The sequence below is a fragment of the Lissotriton vulgaris genome, chromosome 5 (genome assembly GCF_964263255.1).
Source record: "Lissotriton vulgaris chromosome 5, aLisVul1.2, whole genome shotgun sequence".
Taxonomy (NCBI): Eukaryota; Metazoa; Chordata; class Amphibia; order Caudata; family Salamandridae; genus Lissotriton; species Lissotriton vulgaris.
In genome coordinates, this window is record NC_141693.1 from 1,566,726,765 (window position 1) to 1,566,740,873 (window position 14,109).

Consider the following 14,109-nt stretch of genomic DNA (forward strand, 5'->3'; position numbering starts at 1 on the left):
TTTCCATACAGAGTCTCAAAATCATAGATATCGTCATACCGCAGTAAGAATACATGTTGCGATTTACAAACTGCAGGCAGGCCGGCCTTGTAGCTCAGTGGCAGAGCACTGGTCTTGTAAACCAGGGGTCATGAGTTCAAGCCTCATCAGGGCCTTTTTATATGTGTGTTTCTGTATGTTGTTTTCGAGTCATTCTTTCTAGGACTCACACCTTGTCTTAAGTTTGCTTATTGACAAGCTTCCCTTTCCTGCTTTCATCTTATCAAGAAGACTTCATGAAAACCATTGAACCATAAACTATTGCCTCACCCCTTCCGATCGCCTGACGAACGCCTGACAAACGCCATTCTCACCCCGCCGGGCAAGCCCTGCCGGGCAAAGCCAAATAAGCCATGCATATTTAAAGTTCCTTTGAAAGGCAGAGCGAGGACTAGGACGTCTGTTCCGACTGAGTCTGCATCCACAGAAAGGATGAAATAAGTCTCTAGAAATTTCACCAAGGAGATATGAACTTCATCCCCCTTAAAATACTTTTTCTCCCAGATACCCCGGCTCTTAGTCAAATGAGGTTAATCTTCAAAACCCCACCCCCACTAACCATAAATATTCACCTCTCCTGCTGTCCATTCAATTGATACAAGGTATCTTGTACATGGAGAGAATGTGAGAAAAAGCAGAATTGCTTCATAGATTTGGTGACCTTGAATGGGTGGGCTGGATAAAGAAGTGAACTTGGTTTCCGGAAAGGGAGTATCATGATGGGAATGAGGAAAAGAGAACATGGACCACATTCACAGGTTAGAGAAATAAATGTAATAGGTTCAATGGTTTTGAAAAGCTAACTTTGAGCAGGAATTGTTTTTTAAAATTGCAAAGAATTGAAAAAGTCAATGTGGGATTGGAGGCACAATCTGAGCAGAAAGCACCATAAGCTGCTATGGTGCAACTCTTATGTTGACTAGAAACTTTAATATGATGATGCTCTTCTTTTGATATTTCTTTGAGTTAAATTGTATTGTATGTAGCTGACACAGCACTGTTTGCAGCTCCTCAGTTTATGGTTATCCCGTGACAACAATGTATTCATCATATTTATTATTCTACAAAAGAATTTTTAAATGCACTGATGTGGTGTTTGCATGCTATGCAAGATGGCACATCATGGAAACTTTATAAGGAGCATCGCATATGATATGTGATATTTGGCACCTGGAGGAGTCGGACACGCAGATCCTGAAAAGAAGTAAAGACTCTTTAGCAAAAGCCGTCTTTATTCTGAGTCTAATCTTTACTTTTAGTGAAATGATTTATGAAAACCAATCAGCTGCTCCAGGTGAGGCTCGAACTCACAACCTCGGCATGGCTCAGTGCAAGTACTGCTCTATAAGTACCGCACGCTAACCGATTGCGCCACTGGAGCTCACTGTTTTCATTTCTCCCCATTTGAGCCATCTAGTGCAAACTAAGTAGATACTGCACTGCTCCATTATTCACTGAACAAGATCGACTCACATGCTAGCATGTTATCATGACTATTAAAAATACAGTCCAAATGGAATAGATTTGATAATTCTGCTATATCATGTGCTCTGTCTATTGAACACCCCATACATTTGCCGTTCTGACACAGTCTAGGATAAACTTATGCTTATTTTTAATTAGCACATAGTTAGAATTTCCCCAAAAATGAAATATAGGCCCCTAAGGCAGACGAGGTGGCCGAGTGGTTAAGGCGATGGACTGCTAATCCATTGTGCTCTGCACGCATGGGTTCGAATCCCACCTTCGTCAGAAAGCCATCAGACACTCTTTTGAAGGTGAGCATGTCTCGAAGTACAATTACACTCTCTTTCAAGACACTGCCATAATCCACTAGAAGGGCCCAACTGACTAGTCCATTATGGCATTTTATGTCAAATAAAGGGAAGTATTTTGTGCTTAATTGAAATTAGATCTTTCATGAAGTGTCCAGAGGTTTGCCTATTCCTCACTCCTGGCCTTCCAACCAGTTTGGATAGATAGACTGACAAGAAAGCATTTCTTACTCCTAAAGTTTCAGCCGTCTCAAGTGTATGAATGTTTACATTTGTCTGCCCCACAGAGACAGATCACTTCTAATAAGTGAGTTCTCTATCTGTCACTGATTGCGGACATACTCTCTAGAGCTTTCAGTATGGTCATAAATGTGAATACTCTTATGTTCTCAAATCAAAATGGAGTTGTTCCTACTTTCAAGAAAAGTGTCTTAAGCATGCTCTTCGATTTGTGCACGCATGTAGTCATTCAAATGCAACTGCATTTCCATACAGAGTCTCAAAATCATAGATATCGTCATACCGCAGTAAGAATACATGTTGCGATTTACAAACTGTAGGCAGGCCGGCCTTGTAGCTCAGTGGCAGAGCACTGGTCTTGTAAACCAGGGGTCATGAGTTCAAGCCTCATCAGGGCCTTTTTATATGTGTGTTTCTGTATGTTGTTTTCGAGTCATTCTTTCTAGGACTCACACCTTGTTTTAAGTTTGCTTATTGACAAGCTTCCCTTTCCTGCTTTCATCTTATCAAGAAGACTTCATGAAAACCATTGAACCATAAACTATTGCCTCACCCCTTCCGATCGCCTGACGAACGCCTGACAAACGCCATTCTCACCCCGCCGGGCAAGCCCTGCCGGGCAAAGCCAAATAAGCCATGCATATTTAAAGTTCCTTTGAAAGGCAGAGCGAGGACTAGGACGTCTGTTCCGACTGAGTCTGCATCCACAGAAAGGATGAAATAAGGCTCTAGAAATTTCACCAAGGAGATATGAACTTCATCCCCCTTAAAATACTTTTTCTCCCAGATACCCCGGCTCTTAGTCAAATGAGGTTAATCTTCAAAACCCCACCCCCACTAACCATAAATATTCACCTCTCCTGCTGTCCATTCAATTGATACAAGGTATCTTGTACATGGAGAGAATGTGAGAAAAAGCAGAATTGCTTCATAGATTTGGTGACCTTGGATGGGTGGGCTGGATAAAAAAGTGAACTTGGTTTCCGGAAAGGGAGTATCATGATGGGAATGAGGAAAAGAGAACATGGACCACATTCACAGGTTAGAGAAATAAATGTAATAGGTTCAATGGTTTTGAAAAGCTAACTTTGAGCAGGAATTGTTTTTTAAAATTGCAAAGAATTAAAAAAGTCAATGTGGGATTGGAGGCACAATCTGAGCAGAAAGCACCATAAGCTGCTATGGTGCAACTCTTATGTTGACTAGAAACTTTAATATGATGATGCTCTTCTTTTGATATTTCTTTGAGTTAAATTGTATTGTATGTAGCTGACACAGCACTGTTTGCAGCTCCTCAGTTTATGGTTATCCCGTGACAACAATGTATTCATCATATTTATTATTCTACAAAAGAATTTTTAAATGCACTGATGTGGTGTTTGCATGCTATGCAAGATGGCACATCATGGAAACTTTATAAGGAGCATCGCATATGATATGTGATATTTGGCACCTGGAGGAGTCGGACACGCAGATCCTGAAAAGAAGTAAAGACTCTTTAGCAAAAGCCGTCTTTATTCTGAGTCTAATCTTTACTTTTAGTGAAATGATTTATGAAAACCAATCAGCTGCTCCAGGTGAGGCTCGAACTCACAACCTCGGCATGGCTCAGTGCAAGTACTGCTGTATAAGTACCGCGCGCTAACCGATTGCGCCACTGGAGCTCACTGTTTTCATTTCTCCCCATTTGAGCCATCTAGTGCAAACCAAGTAGATACTGCACTGCTCCATTATTCACTGAACAAGATCGACTCACATGCTAGCACGTTATCATGACTATTAAAAATACAGTCCAAATGGAATAGATTTGATAATTCTGCTATATCATGTGCTCTGTCTATTGAACACCCCATACATTTGCCGTTCTGACACAGTCTAGGATAAACTTATGCTTATTTTTAATTAGCACATAGTTAGAATTTCCCCAAAAATGAAATATAGGCCCCTAAGGCAGACGAGGTGGCCGAGTGGTTAAGGCGATGGACTGCTAATCCATTGTGCTTTGCACGCGTGGGTTCGAATCCCACCTTCGTCGGAAAGCCATCAGACACTCTTTTGAAGGTGAGCATGTCTCGAAGTACAATTACACTCTCTTTCAAGACACTGCCATAATCCACTAGAAGGGCCCAACTGACTAGTCCATTATGGCATTTTATGTCAAATAAAGGGAAGTATTTTGTGCTTAATTGAAATTAGATCTTTCATGAAGTGTCCAGAGGATTGCCTATTCCTCACTCCTGGCCTTCCAACCAGTTTGGATAGATAGACTGATAAGAAAGCATTTCTTACTCCTAAAGTTTCAGCCGTCTCAAGTGTATGAGTGTTTACATTTGTCTGCCCCACAGAGACAGATCACTTCTAATAAGTGAGTTCTCTATCTGTCACTGATTGCGGACATACTCTCTAGAGCTTTCAGTATGGTCATAAATGTGAATACTCTTATGTTCTCAAATCAAAATGGAGTTGTTCCTACTTTCAAGAAAAGTGTCTTAAGCATGCTCTTCGATTTGTGCACGCATGTAGTCATTCAAATGCAACTGCATTTCCATACAGAGTCTCAAAATCATAGATATCGTCATACCGCAGTAAGAATACATGTTGCGATTTACAAACTGCAGGCAGGCCGGCCTTGTAGCTCAGTGGTAGAGCACTGGTCTTGTAAACCAGGGGTCATGAGTTCAAGCCTCATCAGGGCCTTTTTATGTGTGTGTTTCTGTATGTTGTTTTCGAGTCATTCTTTCTAGGACTCACACCTTGTTTTAAGTTTGCTTATTGACAAGCTTCCCTTTCCTGCTTTCATCTTATCAAGAAGTCTTCATGAAAACCATTGAACCATAAACTATTGCCTCACCCCTTCCGATCGCCTGACGAACGCCTGACAAACGCCATTCTCACCCCGCCGGGCAAGCCCTGCCGGGCAAGCCCTGCCGGGCAAAGCCAAATAAGCCATGCATATTTAAAGTTCCTTTGAAAGGCAGGGCGAGGACTAGGACGTCTGTTCCGACTGAGTCTGCATCCACAGAAAGGATGAAATAAGACTCTAGAAATTTCACCAAGGAGATATGAACTTCATCCCCCTTAAAATACTTTTTCTCCCAGATACCCCGGCTCTTAGTCAAATGAGGTTAATCTTCAAAACCCCACCCCCACTAACCATAAATATTCACCTCTCCTGCTGTCCATTCAATTGAAACAAGGTATCTTGTACATGGAGAGAATGTGAGAAAAAGCAGAATTGCTTCATAGATTTGGTGACCTTGGATGGGTGGGCTGGATAAAGAAGTGAACTTGGTTTCCGGAAAGGGAGTATCATGATGGGAATGAGGAAAAGAGAACATGGACCCCATTCACAGGTTAGAGAAATAAATGTAATAGGTTCAATGGTTTTGAAAAGCTAACTTTGAGCAGGAATTGTTTTTTAAAATTGCAAAGAATTAAAAAAGTCAATGTGGGATTGGAGGCACAATCTGAGCAGAAAGCACCATAAGCTGCTATGGTGCAACTCTTATGTTGACTAGAAATTTTAATATGATGATGCTCTTCTTTTGATATTTCTTTGAGTTAAATTGTATTGTATGTAGCTGACACAGCACTGTTTGCAGCTCCTCAGTTTATGGTTATCCCGTGACAACAATGTATTCATCATATTTATTATTCTACAAAAGAATTTTTAAATGCACTGATGTGGTGTTTGCATGCTATGCAAGATGGCACATCATGGAAACTTTATAAGGAGCATCGCATATGATATGTGATATTTGGCACCTGGAGGAGTCGGACACGCAGATCCTGAAAAGAAGTAAAGACTCTTTAGCAAAAGCCGTCTTTATTCTGAGTCTAATCTTTACTTTTAGTGAAATGATTTATGAAAACCAATCAGCTGCTCCAGGTGAGGCTCGAACTCACAACCTCGGCATGGCTCAGTGCAAGTACTGCTGTATAAGTACCGCGCGCTAACCGATTGCGCCACTGGAGCTCACTGTTTTCATTTCTCCCCATTTGAGCCATCTAGTGCAAACCAAGTAGATACTGCACTGCTCCATTATTCACTGAACAAGATCGACTCACATGCTAGCACGTTATCATGACTATTAAAAATACAGTCCAAATGGAATAGATTTGATAATTCTGCTATATCATGTGCTCTGTCTATTGAACACCCCATACATTTGCCGTTCTGACACAGTCTAGGATAAACTTATGCTTATTTTTAATTAGCACATAGTTAGAATTTCCCCAAAAATGAAATATAGGCCCCTAAGGCAGACGAGGTGGCGGAGTGTTTAAGGCGATGGACTGCTAATCCATTGTGCTCTGCACGCGTGGGTTCGAATCCCACCTTCGTCAGAAAGCCATCAGACACTCTTTTGAAGGTGAGCATGTCTCGAAGTACAATTACACTCTCTTTCAAGACACTGCCATAATCCACTAGAAGGGCCCAACTGACTAGTCCATTATGGCATTTTATGTCAAATAAAGGGAAGTATTTTGTGCTTAATTGAAATTAGATCTTTCATGAAGTGTCCAGAGGTTTGCCTATTCCTCACTCCTGGCCTTCCAACCAGTTTGGATAGATAGACTGACAAGAAAGCATTTCTTACTCCTAAAGTTTCAACCGTCTCAAGTGTATGAGTGTTTACATTTGTCTGCCCCACAGAGACAGATCACTTCTAATAAGTGAGTTCTCTATCTGTCACTGATTGCGGACATACTCTCTAGAGCTTTCAGTATGGTCATAAATGTGAATACTCTTATGTTCTCAAATCAAAATGGAGTTGTTCCTACTTTCAAGAAAAGTGTCTTAAGCATGCTCTTCGATTTGTGCACGCATGTAGTCATTCAAATGCAACTGCATTTCCATACAGAGTCTCAAAATCATAGATATCGTCATACCGCAGTAAGAATACATGTTGCGATTTACAAACTGCAGGCAGGCCGGCCTTGTAGCTCAGTGGTAGAGCACTGGTCTTGTAAACCAGGGGTCATGAGTTCAAGCCTCATCAGGGCCTTTTTATGTGTGTGTTTCTGTATGTTGTTTTCGAGTCATTCTTTCTAGGACTCACACCTTGTTTTAAGTTTGCTTATTGACAAGCTTCCCTTTCCTGCTTTCATCTTATCAAGAAGTCTTCATGAAAACCATTGAACCATAAACTATTGCCTCACCCCTTCCGATCGCCTGACGAACGCCTGACAAACGCCATTCTCACCCCGCCGGGCAAGCCCTGCCGGGCAAGCCCTGCCGGGCAAAGCCAAATAAGCCATGCATATTTAAAGTTCCTTTGAAAGGCAGGGCGAGGACTAGGACGTCTGTTCCGACTGAGTCTGCATCCACAGAAAGGATGAAATAAGACTCTAGAAATTTCACCAAGGAGATATGAACTTCATCCCCCTTAAAATACTTTTTCTCCCAGATACCCCGGCTCTTAGTCAAATGAGGTTAATCTTCAAAACCCCACCCCCACTAACCATAAATATTCACCTCTCCTGCTGTCCATTCAATTGAAACAAGGTATCTTGTACATGGAGAGAATGTGAGAAAAAGCAGAATTGCTTCATAGATTTGGTGACCTTGGATGGGTGGGCTGGATAAAGAAGTGAACTTGGTTTCCGGAAAGGGAGTATCATGATGGGAATGAGGAAAAGAGAACATGGACCCCATTCACAGGTTAGAGAAATAAATGTAATAGGTTCAATGGTTTTGAAAAGCTAACTTTGAGCAGGAATTGTTTTTTAAAATTGCAAAGAATTAAAAAAGTCAATGTGGGATTGGAGGCACAATCTGAGCAGAAAGCACCATAAGCTGCTATGGTGCAACTCTTATGTTGACTAGAAATTTTAATATGATGATGCTCTTCTTTTGATATTTCTTTGAGTTAAATTGTATTGTATGTAGCTGACACAGCACTGTTTGCAGCTCCTCAGTTTATGGTTATCCCGTGACAACAATGTATTCATCATATTTATTATTCTACAAAAGAATTTTTAAATGCACTGATGTGGTGTTTGCATGCTATGCAAGATGGCACATCATGGAAACTTTATAAGGAGCATCGCATATGATATGTGATATTTGGCACCTGGAGGAGTCGGACACGCAGATCCTGAAAAGAAGTAAAGACTCTTTAGCAAAAGCCGTCTTTATTCTGAGTCTAATCTTTACTTTTAGTGAAATGATTTATGAAAACCAATCAGCTGCTCCAGGTGAGGCTCGAACTCACAACCTCGGCATTGCTCAGTGCAAGTACTGCTCTATAAGTACCGCGCGCTAACCGATTGCGCCACTGGAGCTCACTGTTTTCATTTCTCCCCATTTGAGCCATCTAGTGCAAACCAAGTAGATACTGCACTGCTCCATTATTCACTGAACAAGATCGACTCACATGCTAGCATGTTATCATGACTATTAAAAATACAGTCCAAATGGAATAGATTTGATAATTCTGCTATATCATGTGCTCTGTCTATTGAACACCCCATACATTTGCCGTCCTGACACAGTCTAGGATAAACTTATGCTTATTTTTAATTAGCACATAGTTAGAATTTCCCCAAAAATGAAATATAGGCCCCTAAGGCAGACGAGGTGGCGGAGTGTTTAAGGCGATGGACTGCTAATCCATTGTGCTCTGCACGCGTGGGTTCGAATCCCACCTTCGTCAGAAAGCCATCAGACACTCTTTTGAAGGTGAGCATGTCTCGAAGTACAATTACACTCTCTTTCAAGACACTGCAATAATCCACTAGAAGGGCCCAACTGACTAGTCCATTATGGCATTTTATGTCAAATAAAGGGAAGTATTTTGTGCTTAATTGAAATTAGATCTTTCATGAAGTGTCCAGAGGTTTGCCTATTCCTCACTCCTGGCCTTCCAACCAGTTTGGATAGATAGACTGACAAGAAAGCATTTCTTACTCCTAAAGTTTCAACCGTCTCAAGTGTATGAGTGTTTACATTTGTCTGCCCCACAGAGACAGATCACTTCTAATAAGTGAGTTCTCTATCTGTCACTGATTGCGGACATACTCTCTAGAGCTTTCAGTATGGTCATAAATGTGAATACTCTTATGTTCTCAAATCAAAATGGAGTTGTTCCTACTTTCAAGAAAAGTGTCTTAAGCATGCTCTTCGATTTGTGCACGCATGTAGTCATTCAAATGCAACTGCATTTCCATACAGAGTCTCAAAATCATAGATATCGTCATACCGCAGTAAGAATACATGTTGCGATTTACAAACTGCAGGCATGCCGGCCTTGTAGCTCAGTGGCAGAGCACTGGTCTTGTAAACCAGGGGTCATGAGTTCAAGCCTCATCAGGGCCTTTTTATATGTGTGTTTCTGTATGTTGTTTTCGAGTCATTCTTTCTAGGACTCACACCTTGTTTTAAGTTTGCTTATTGACAAGCTTCCCTTTCCTGCTTTCATCTTATCAAGAAGTCTTCATGAAAACCATTGAACCATAAACTATTGCCTCACCCCTTCCGATCGCCTGACGAACGCCTGACAAACGCCATTCTCACCCCGCCGGGCAAGCCCTGCCGGGCAAGCCCTGCCGGGCAAAGCCAAATAAGCCATGCATATTTAAAGTTCCTTTGAAAGGCAGAGCGAGGACTAGGACGTCTGTTCCGACTGAGTCTGCATCCACAGAACGGATGAAATAAGGCTCTAGAAATTTCACCAAGGAGATATGAACTTCATCCCCCTTAAAATACTTTTTCTCCCAGATACCCCGGCTCTTAGTCAAATGAGGTTAATCTTCAAAACCCCACCCCCACTAACCATAAATATTCACCTCTCCTGCTGTCCATTCAATTGATACAAGGTATCTTGTACATGGAGAGAATGTGAGAAAAAGCAGAATTGCTTCATAGATTTGGTGACCTTGAATGGGTGGGCTGGATAAAGAAGTGAACTTGGTTTCCGGAAAGGGAGTATCATGATGGGAATGAGGAAAAGAGAACATGGACCACATTCACAGGTTAGAGAAATAAATGTAATAGGTTCAATGGTTTTGAAAAGCTAACTTTGAGCAGGAATTGTTTTTTAAAATTGCAAAGAATTGAAAAAGTCAATGTGGGATTGGAGGCACAATCTGAGCAGAAAGCACCATAAGCTGCTATGGTGCAACTCTTATGTTGACTAGAAACTTTAATATGATGATGCTCTTCTTTTGATATTTCTTTGAGTTAAATTGTATTGTATGTAGCTGACACAGCACTGTTTGCAGCTCCTCAGTTTATGGTTATCCCGTGACAACAATGTATTCATCATATTTATTATTCTACAAAAGAATTTTTAAATGCACTGATGTGGTGTTTGCATGCTATGCAAGATGGCACATCATGGAAACTTTATAAGGAGCATCGCATATGATATGTGATATTTGGCACCTGGAGGAGTCGGACACGCAGATCCTGAAAAGAAGTAAAGACTCTTTAGCAAAAGCCGTCTTTATTCTGAGTCTAATCTTTACTTTTAGTGAAATGATTTATGAAAACCAATCAGCTGCTCCAGGTGAGGCTCGAACTCACAACCTCGGCATGGCTCAGTGCAAGTACTGCTGTATAAGTACCGCGCGCTAACCGATTGCGCCACTGGAGCTCACTGTTTTCATTTCTCCCCATTTGAGCCATCTAGTGCAAACCAAGTAGATACTGCACTGCTCCATTATTCACTGAACAAGATCGACTCACATGCTAGCACGTTATCATGACTATTAAAAATACAGTCCAAATGGAATAGATTTGATAATTCTGCTATATCATGTGCTCTGTCTATTGAACACCCCATACATTTGCCGTTCTGACACAGTCTAGGATAAACTTATGCTTATTTTTAATTAGCACATAGTTAGAATTTCCCCAAAAATGAAATATAGGCCCCTAAGGCAGACGAGGTGGCCGAGTGGTTAAGGCGATGGACTGCTAATCCATTGTGCTCTGCACGCGTGGGTTCGAATCCCACCTTCGTCGGAAAGCCATCAGACACTCTTTTGAAGGTGAGCATGTCTCGAAGTACAATTACACTCTCTTTCAAGACACTGCCATAATCCACTAGAAGGGCCCAACTGACTAGTCCATTATGGCATTTTATGTCAAATAAAGGGAAGTATTTTGTGCTTAATTGAAATTAGATCTTTCATGAAGTGTCCAGAGGATTGCCTATTCCTCACTCCTGGCCTTCCAACCAGTTTGGATAGATAGACTGATAAGAAAGCATTTCTTACTCCTAAAGTTTCAGCCGTCTCAAGTGTATGAGTGTTTACATTTGTCTGCCCCACAGAGACAGATCACTTCTAATAAGTGAGTTCTCTATCTGTCACTGATTGCGGACATACTCTCTAGAGCTTTCAGTATGGTCATAAATGTGAATACTCTTATGTTCTCAAATCAAAATGGAGTTTTTCCTACTTTCAAGAAAAGTGTCTTAAGCATGCTCTTCGATTTGTGCACGCATGTAGTCATTCAAATGCAACTGCATTTCCATACAGAGTCTCAAAATCATAGATATCGTCATACCGCAGTAAGAATACATGTTGCGATTTACAAACTGCAGGCAGGCCGGCCTTGTAGCTCAGTGGCAGAGCACTGGTCTTGTAAACCAGGGGTCATGAGTTCAAGCCTCATCAGGGCCTTTTTATATGTGTGTTTCTGTATGTTGTTTTCGAGTCATTCTTTCTAGGACTCACACCTTGTCTTAAGTTTGCTTATTGACAAGCTTCCCTTTCCTGCTTTCATCTTATCAAGAAGACTTCATGAAAACCATTGAACCATAAACTATTGCCTCACCCCTTCCGATCGCCTGACGAACGCCTGACAAACGCCATTCTCACCCCGCCGGGCAAGCCCTGCCGGGCAAAGCCAAATAAGCCATGCATATTTAAAGTTCCTTTGAAAGGCAGAGCGAGGACTAGGACGTCTGTTCCGACTGAGTCTGCATCCACAGAAAGGATGAAATAAGTCTCTAGAAATTTCACCAAGGAGATATGAACTTCATCCCCCTTAAAATACTTTTTCTCCCAGATACCCCGGCTCTTAGTCAAATGAGGTTAATCTTCAAAACCCCACCCCCACTAACCATAAATATTCACCTCTCCTGCTGTCCATTCAATTGATACAAGGTATCTTGTACATGGAGAGAATGTGAGAAAAAGCAGAATTGCTTCATAGATTTGGTGACCTTGAATGGGTGGGCTGGATAAAGAAGTGAACTTGGTTTCCGGAAAGGGAGTATCATGATGGGAATGAGGAAAAGAGAACATGGACCACATTCACAGGTTAGAGAAATAAATGTAATAGGTTCAATGGTTTTGAAAAGCTAACTTTGAGCAGGAATTGTTTTTTAAAATTGCAAAGAATTGAAAAAGTCAATGTGGGATTGGAGGCACAATCTGAGCAGAAAGCACCATAAGCTGCTATGGTGCAACTCTTATGTTGACTAGAAACTTTAATATGATGATGCTCTTCTTTTGATATTTCTTTGAGTTAAATTGTATTGTATGTAGCTGACACAGCACTGTTTGCAGCTCCTCAGTTTATGGTTATCCCGTGACAACAATGTATTCATCATATTTATTATTCTACAAAAGAATTTTTAAATGCACTGATGTGGTGTTTGCATGCTATGCAAGATGGCACATCATGGAAACTTTATAAGGAGCATCGCATATGATATGTGATATTTGGCACCTGGAGGAGTCGGACACGCAGATCCTGAAAAGAAGTAAAGACTCTTTAGCAAAAGCCGTCTTTATTCTGAGTCTAATCTTTACTTTTAGTGAAATGATTTATGAAAACCAATCAGCTGCTCCAGGTGAGGCTCGAACTCACAACCTCGGCATGGCTCAGTGCAAGTACTGCTCTATAAGTACCGCACGCTAACCGATTGCGCCACTGGAGCTCACTGTTTTCATTTCTCCCCATTTGAGCCATCTAGTGCAAACTAAGTAGATACTGCACTGCTCCATTATTCACTGAACAAGATCGACTCACATGCTAGCATGTTATCATGACTATTAAAAATACAGTCCAAATGGAATAGATTTGATAATTCTGCTATATCATGTGCTCTGTCTATTGAACACCCCATACATTTGCCGTTCTGACACAGTCTAGGATAAACTTATGCTTATTTTTAATTAGCACATAGTTAGAATTTCCCCAAAAATGAAATATAGGCCCCTAAGGCAGACGAGGTGGCCGAGTGGTTAAGGCGATGGACTGCTAATCCATTGTGCTCTGCACGCATGGGTTCGAATCCCACCTTCGTCAGAAAGCCATCAGACACTCTTTTGAAGGTGAGCATGTCTCGAAGTACAATTACACTCTCTTTCAAGACACTGCCATAATCCACTAGAAGGGCCCAACTGACTAGTCCATTATGGCATTTTATGTCAAATAAAGGGAAGTATTTTGTGCTTAATTGAAATTAGATCTTTCATGAAGTGTCCAGAGGTTTGCCTATTCCTCACTCCTGGCCTTCCAACCAGTTTGGATAGATAGACTGACAAGAAAGCATTTCTTACTCCTAAAGTTTCAGCCGTCTCAAGTGTATGAATGTTTACATTTGTCTGCCCCACAGAGACAGATCACTTCTAATAAGTGAGTTCTCTATCTGTCACTGATTGCGGACATACTCTCTAGAGCTTTCAGTATGGTCATAAATGTGAATACTCTTATGTTCTCAAATCAAAATGGAGTTGTTCCTACTTTCAAGAAAAGTGTCTTAAGCATGCTCTTCGATTTGTGCACGCATGTAGTCATTCAAATGCAACTGCATTTCCATACAGAGTCTCAAAATCATAGATATCGTCATACCGCAGTAAGAATACATGTTGCGATTTACAAACTGTAGGCAGGCCGGCCTTGTAGCTCAGTGGCAGAGCACTGGTCTTGTAAACCAGGGGTCATGAGTTCAAGCCTCATCAGGGCCTTTTTATATGTGTGTTTCTGTATGTTGTTTTCGAGTCATTCTTTCTAGGACTCACACCTTGTTTTAAGTTTGCTTATTGACAAGCTTCCCTTTCCTGCTTTCATCTTATCAAGAAGACTTCATGA

At 41.2% G+C, this 14,109-nt stretch overlaps 19 non-coding genes across 19 annotated transcripts; 13 read left to right on the forward strand and 6 right to left on the reverse strand.

The window, feature by feature from the left end:
- The first annotated feature begins 83 nt into the window (after positions 1-83).
- TRNAT-UGU (transfer RNA threonine (anticodon UGU)) lies at positions 84-155 on the forward strand. The gene has a single exon. It is a non-coding gene; the product is annotated as a tRNA-Thr (tRNA).
- Positions 156-1,325: 1,170 nt separating this feature from the next.
- TRNAI-UAU (transfer RNA isoleucine (anticodon UAU)) lies at positions 1,326-1,420 on the reverse strand. Its single transcript has 2 exons — positions 1,383-1,420; positions 1,326-1,361 (listed from the first exon to the last, which is right to left on the reverse strand). It is a non-coding gene; the product is annotated as a tRNA-Ile (tRNA).
- A 289-nt stretch (positions 1,421-1,709) lies between these two features.
- TRNAS-GCU (transfer RNA serine (anticodon GCU)) lies at positions 1,710-1,791 on the forward strand. The gene has a single exon. It is a non-coding gene; the product is annotated as a tRNA-Ser (tRNA).
- A 590-nt stretch (positions 1,792-2,381) lies between these two features.
- Positions 2,382-2,453, forward strand: TRNAT-UGU (transfer RNA threonine (anticodon UGU)). The gene has a single exon. It is a non-coding gene; the product is annotated as a tRNA-Thr (tRNA).
- Positions 2,454-3,623: 1,170 nt separating this feature from the next.
- Positions 3,624-3,718, reverse strand: TRNAI-UAU (transfer RNA isoleucine (anticodon UAU)). The gene is made up of 2 exons: positions 3,681-3,718; positions 3,624-3,659 (listed from the first exon to the last, which is right to left on the reverse strand). It is a non-coding gene; the product is annotated as a tRNA-Ile (tRNA).
- Positions 3,719-4,007: 289 nt separating this feature from the next.
- Positions 4,008-4,089, forward strand: TRNAS-GCU (transfer RNA serine (anticodon GCU)). The gene has a single exon. It is a non-coding gene; the product is annotated as a tRNA-Ser (tRNA).
- Positions 4,090-4,679: 590 nt separating this feature from the next.
- On the forward strand, positions 4,680-4,751 carry TRNAT-UGU (transfer RNA threonine (anticodon UGU)). Its single transcript has one exon. It is a non-coding gene; the product is annotated as a tRNA-Thr (tRNA).
- Positions 4,752-5,935: 1,184 nt separating this feature from the next.
- Positions 5,936-6,030, reverse strand: TRNAI-UAU (transfer RNA isoleucine (anticodon UAU)). Its single transcript has 2 exons — positions 5,993-6,030; positions 5,936-5,971 (listed from the first exon to the last, which is right to left on the reverse strand). It is a non-coding gene; the product is annotated as a tRNA-Ile (tRNA).
- Positions 6,031-6,319: 289 nt separating this feature from the next.
- On the forward strand, positions 6,320-6,401 carry TRNAS-GCU (transfer RNA serine (anticodon GCU)). Its single transcript has one exon. It is a non-coding gene; the product is annotated as a tRNA-Ser (tRNA).
- Positions 6,402-6,991: 590 nt separating this feature from the next.
- On the forward strand, positions 6,992-7,063 carry TRNAT-UGU (transfer RNA threonine (anticodon UGU)). The gene has a single exon. It is a non-coding gene; the product is annotated as a tRNA-Thr (tRNA).
- Positions 7,064-8,247: 1,184 nt separating this feature from the next.
- Positions 8,248-8,342, reverse strand: TRNAI-UAU (transfer RNA isoleucine (anticodon UAU)). The gene is made up of 2 exons: positions 8,305-8,342; positions 8,248-8,283 (listed from the first exon to the last, which is right to left on the reverse strand). It is a non-coding gene; the product is annotated as a tRNA-Ile (tRNA).
- Positions 8,343-8,631: 289 nt separating this feature from the next.
- On the forward strand, positions 8,632-8,713 carry TRNAS-GCU (transfer RNA serine (anticodon GCU)). Its single transcript has one exon. It is a non-coding gene; the product is annotated as a tRNA-Ser (tRNA).
- Positions 8,714-9,303: 590 nt separating this feature from the next.
- TRNAT-UGU (transfer RNA threonine (anticodon UGU)) lies at positions 9,304-9,375 on the forward strand. The gene has a single exon. It is a non-coding gene; the product is annotated as a tRNA-Thr (tRNA).
- Positions 9,376-10,559: 1,184 nt separating this feature from the next.
- TRNAI-UAU (transfer RNA isoleucine (anticodon UAU)) lies at positions 10,560-10,654 on the reverse strand. The gene is made up of 2 exons: positions 10,617-10,654; positions 10,560-10,595 (listed from the first exon to the last, which is right to left on the reverse strand). It is a non-coding gene; the product is annotated as a tRNA-Ile (tRNA).
- Positions 10,655-10,943: 289 nt separating this feature from the next.
- Positions 10,944-11,025, forward strand: TRNAS-GCU (transfer RNA serine (anticodon GCU)). Its single transcript has one exon. It is a non-coding gene; the product is annotated as a tRNA-Ser (tRNA).
- Positions 11,026-11,615: 590 nt separating this feature from the next.
- Positions 11,616-11,687, forward strand: TRNAT-UGU (transfer RNA threonine (anticodon UGU)). The gene has a single exon. It is a non-coding gene; the product is annotated as a tRNA-Thr (tRNA).
- A 1,170-nt stretch (positions 11,688-12,857) lies between these two features.
- TRNAI-UAU (transfer RNA isoleucine (anticodon UAU)) lies at positions 12,858-12,952 on the reverse strand. Its single transcript has 2 exons — positions 12,915-12,952; positions 12,858-12,893 (listed from the first exon to the last, which is right to left on the reverse strand). It is a non-coding gene; the product is annotated as a tRNA-Ile (tRNA).
- Positions 12,953-13,241: 289 nt separating this feature from the next.
- TRNAS-GCU (transfer RNA serine (anticodon GCU)) lies at positions 13,242-13,323 on the forward strand. The gene has a single exon. It is a non-coding gene; the product is annotated as a tRNA-Ser (tRNA).
- Positions 13,324-13,913: 590 nt separating this feature from the next.
- Positions 13,914-13,985, forward strand: TRNAT-UGU (transfer RNA threonine (anticodon UGU)). The gene has a single exon. It is a non-coding gene; the product is annotated as a tRNA-Thr (tRNA).
- Positions 13,986-14,109: the final 124 nt, after the last annotated feature.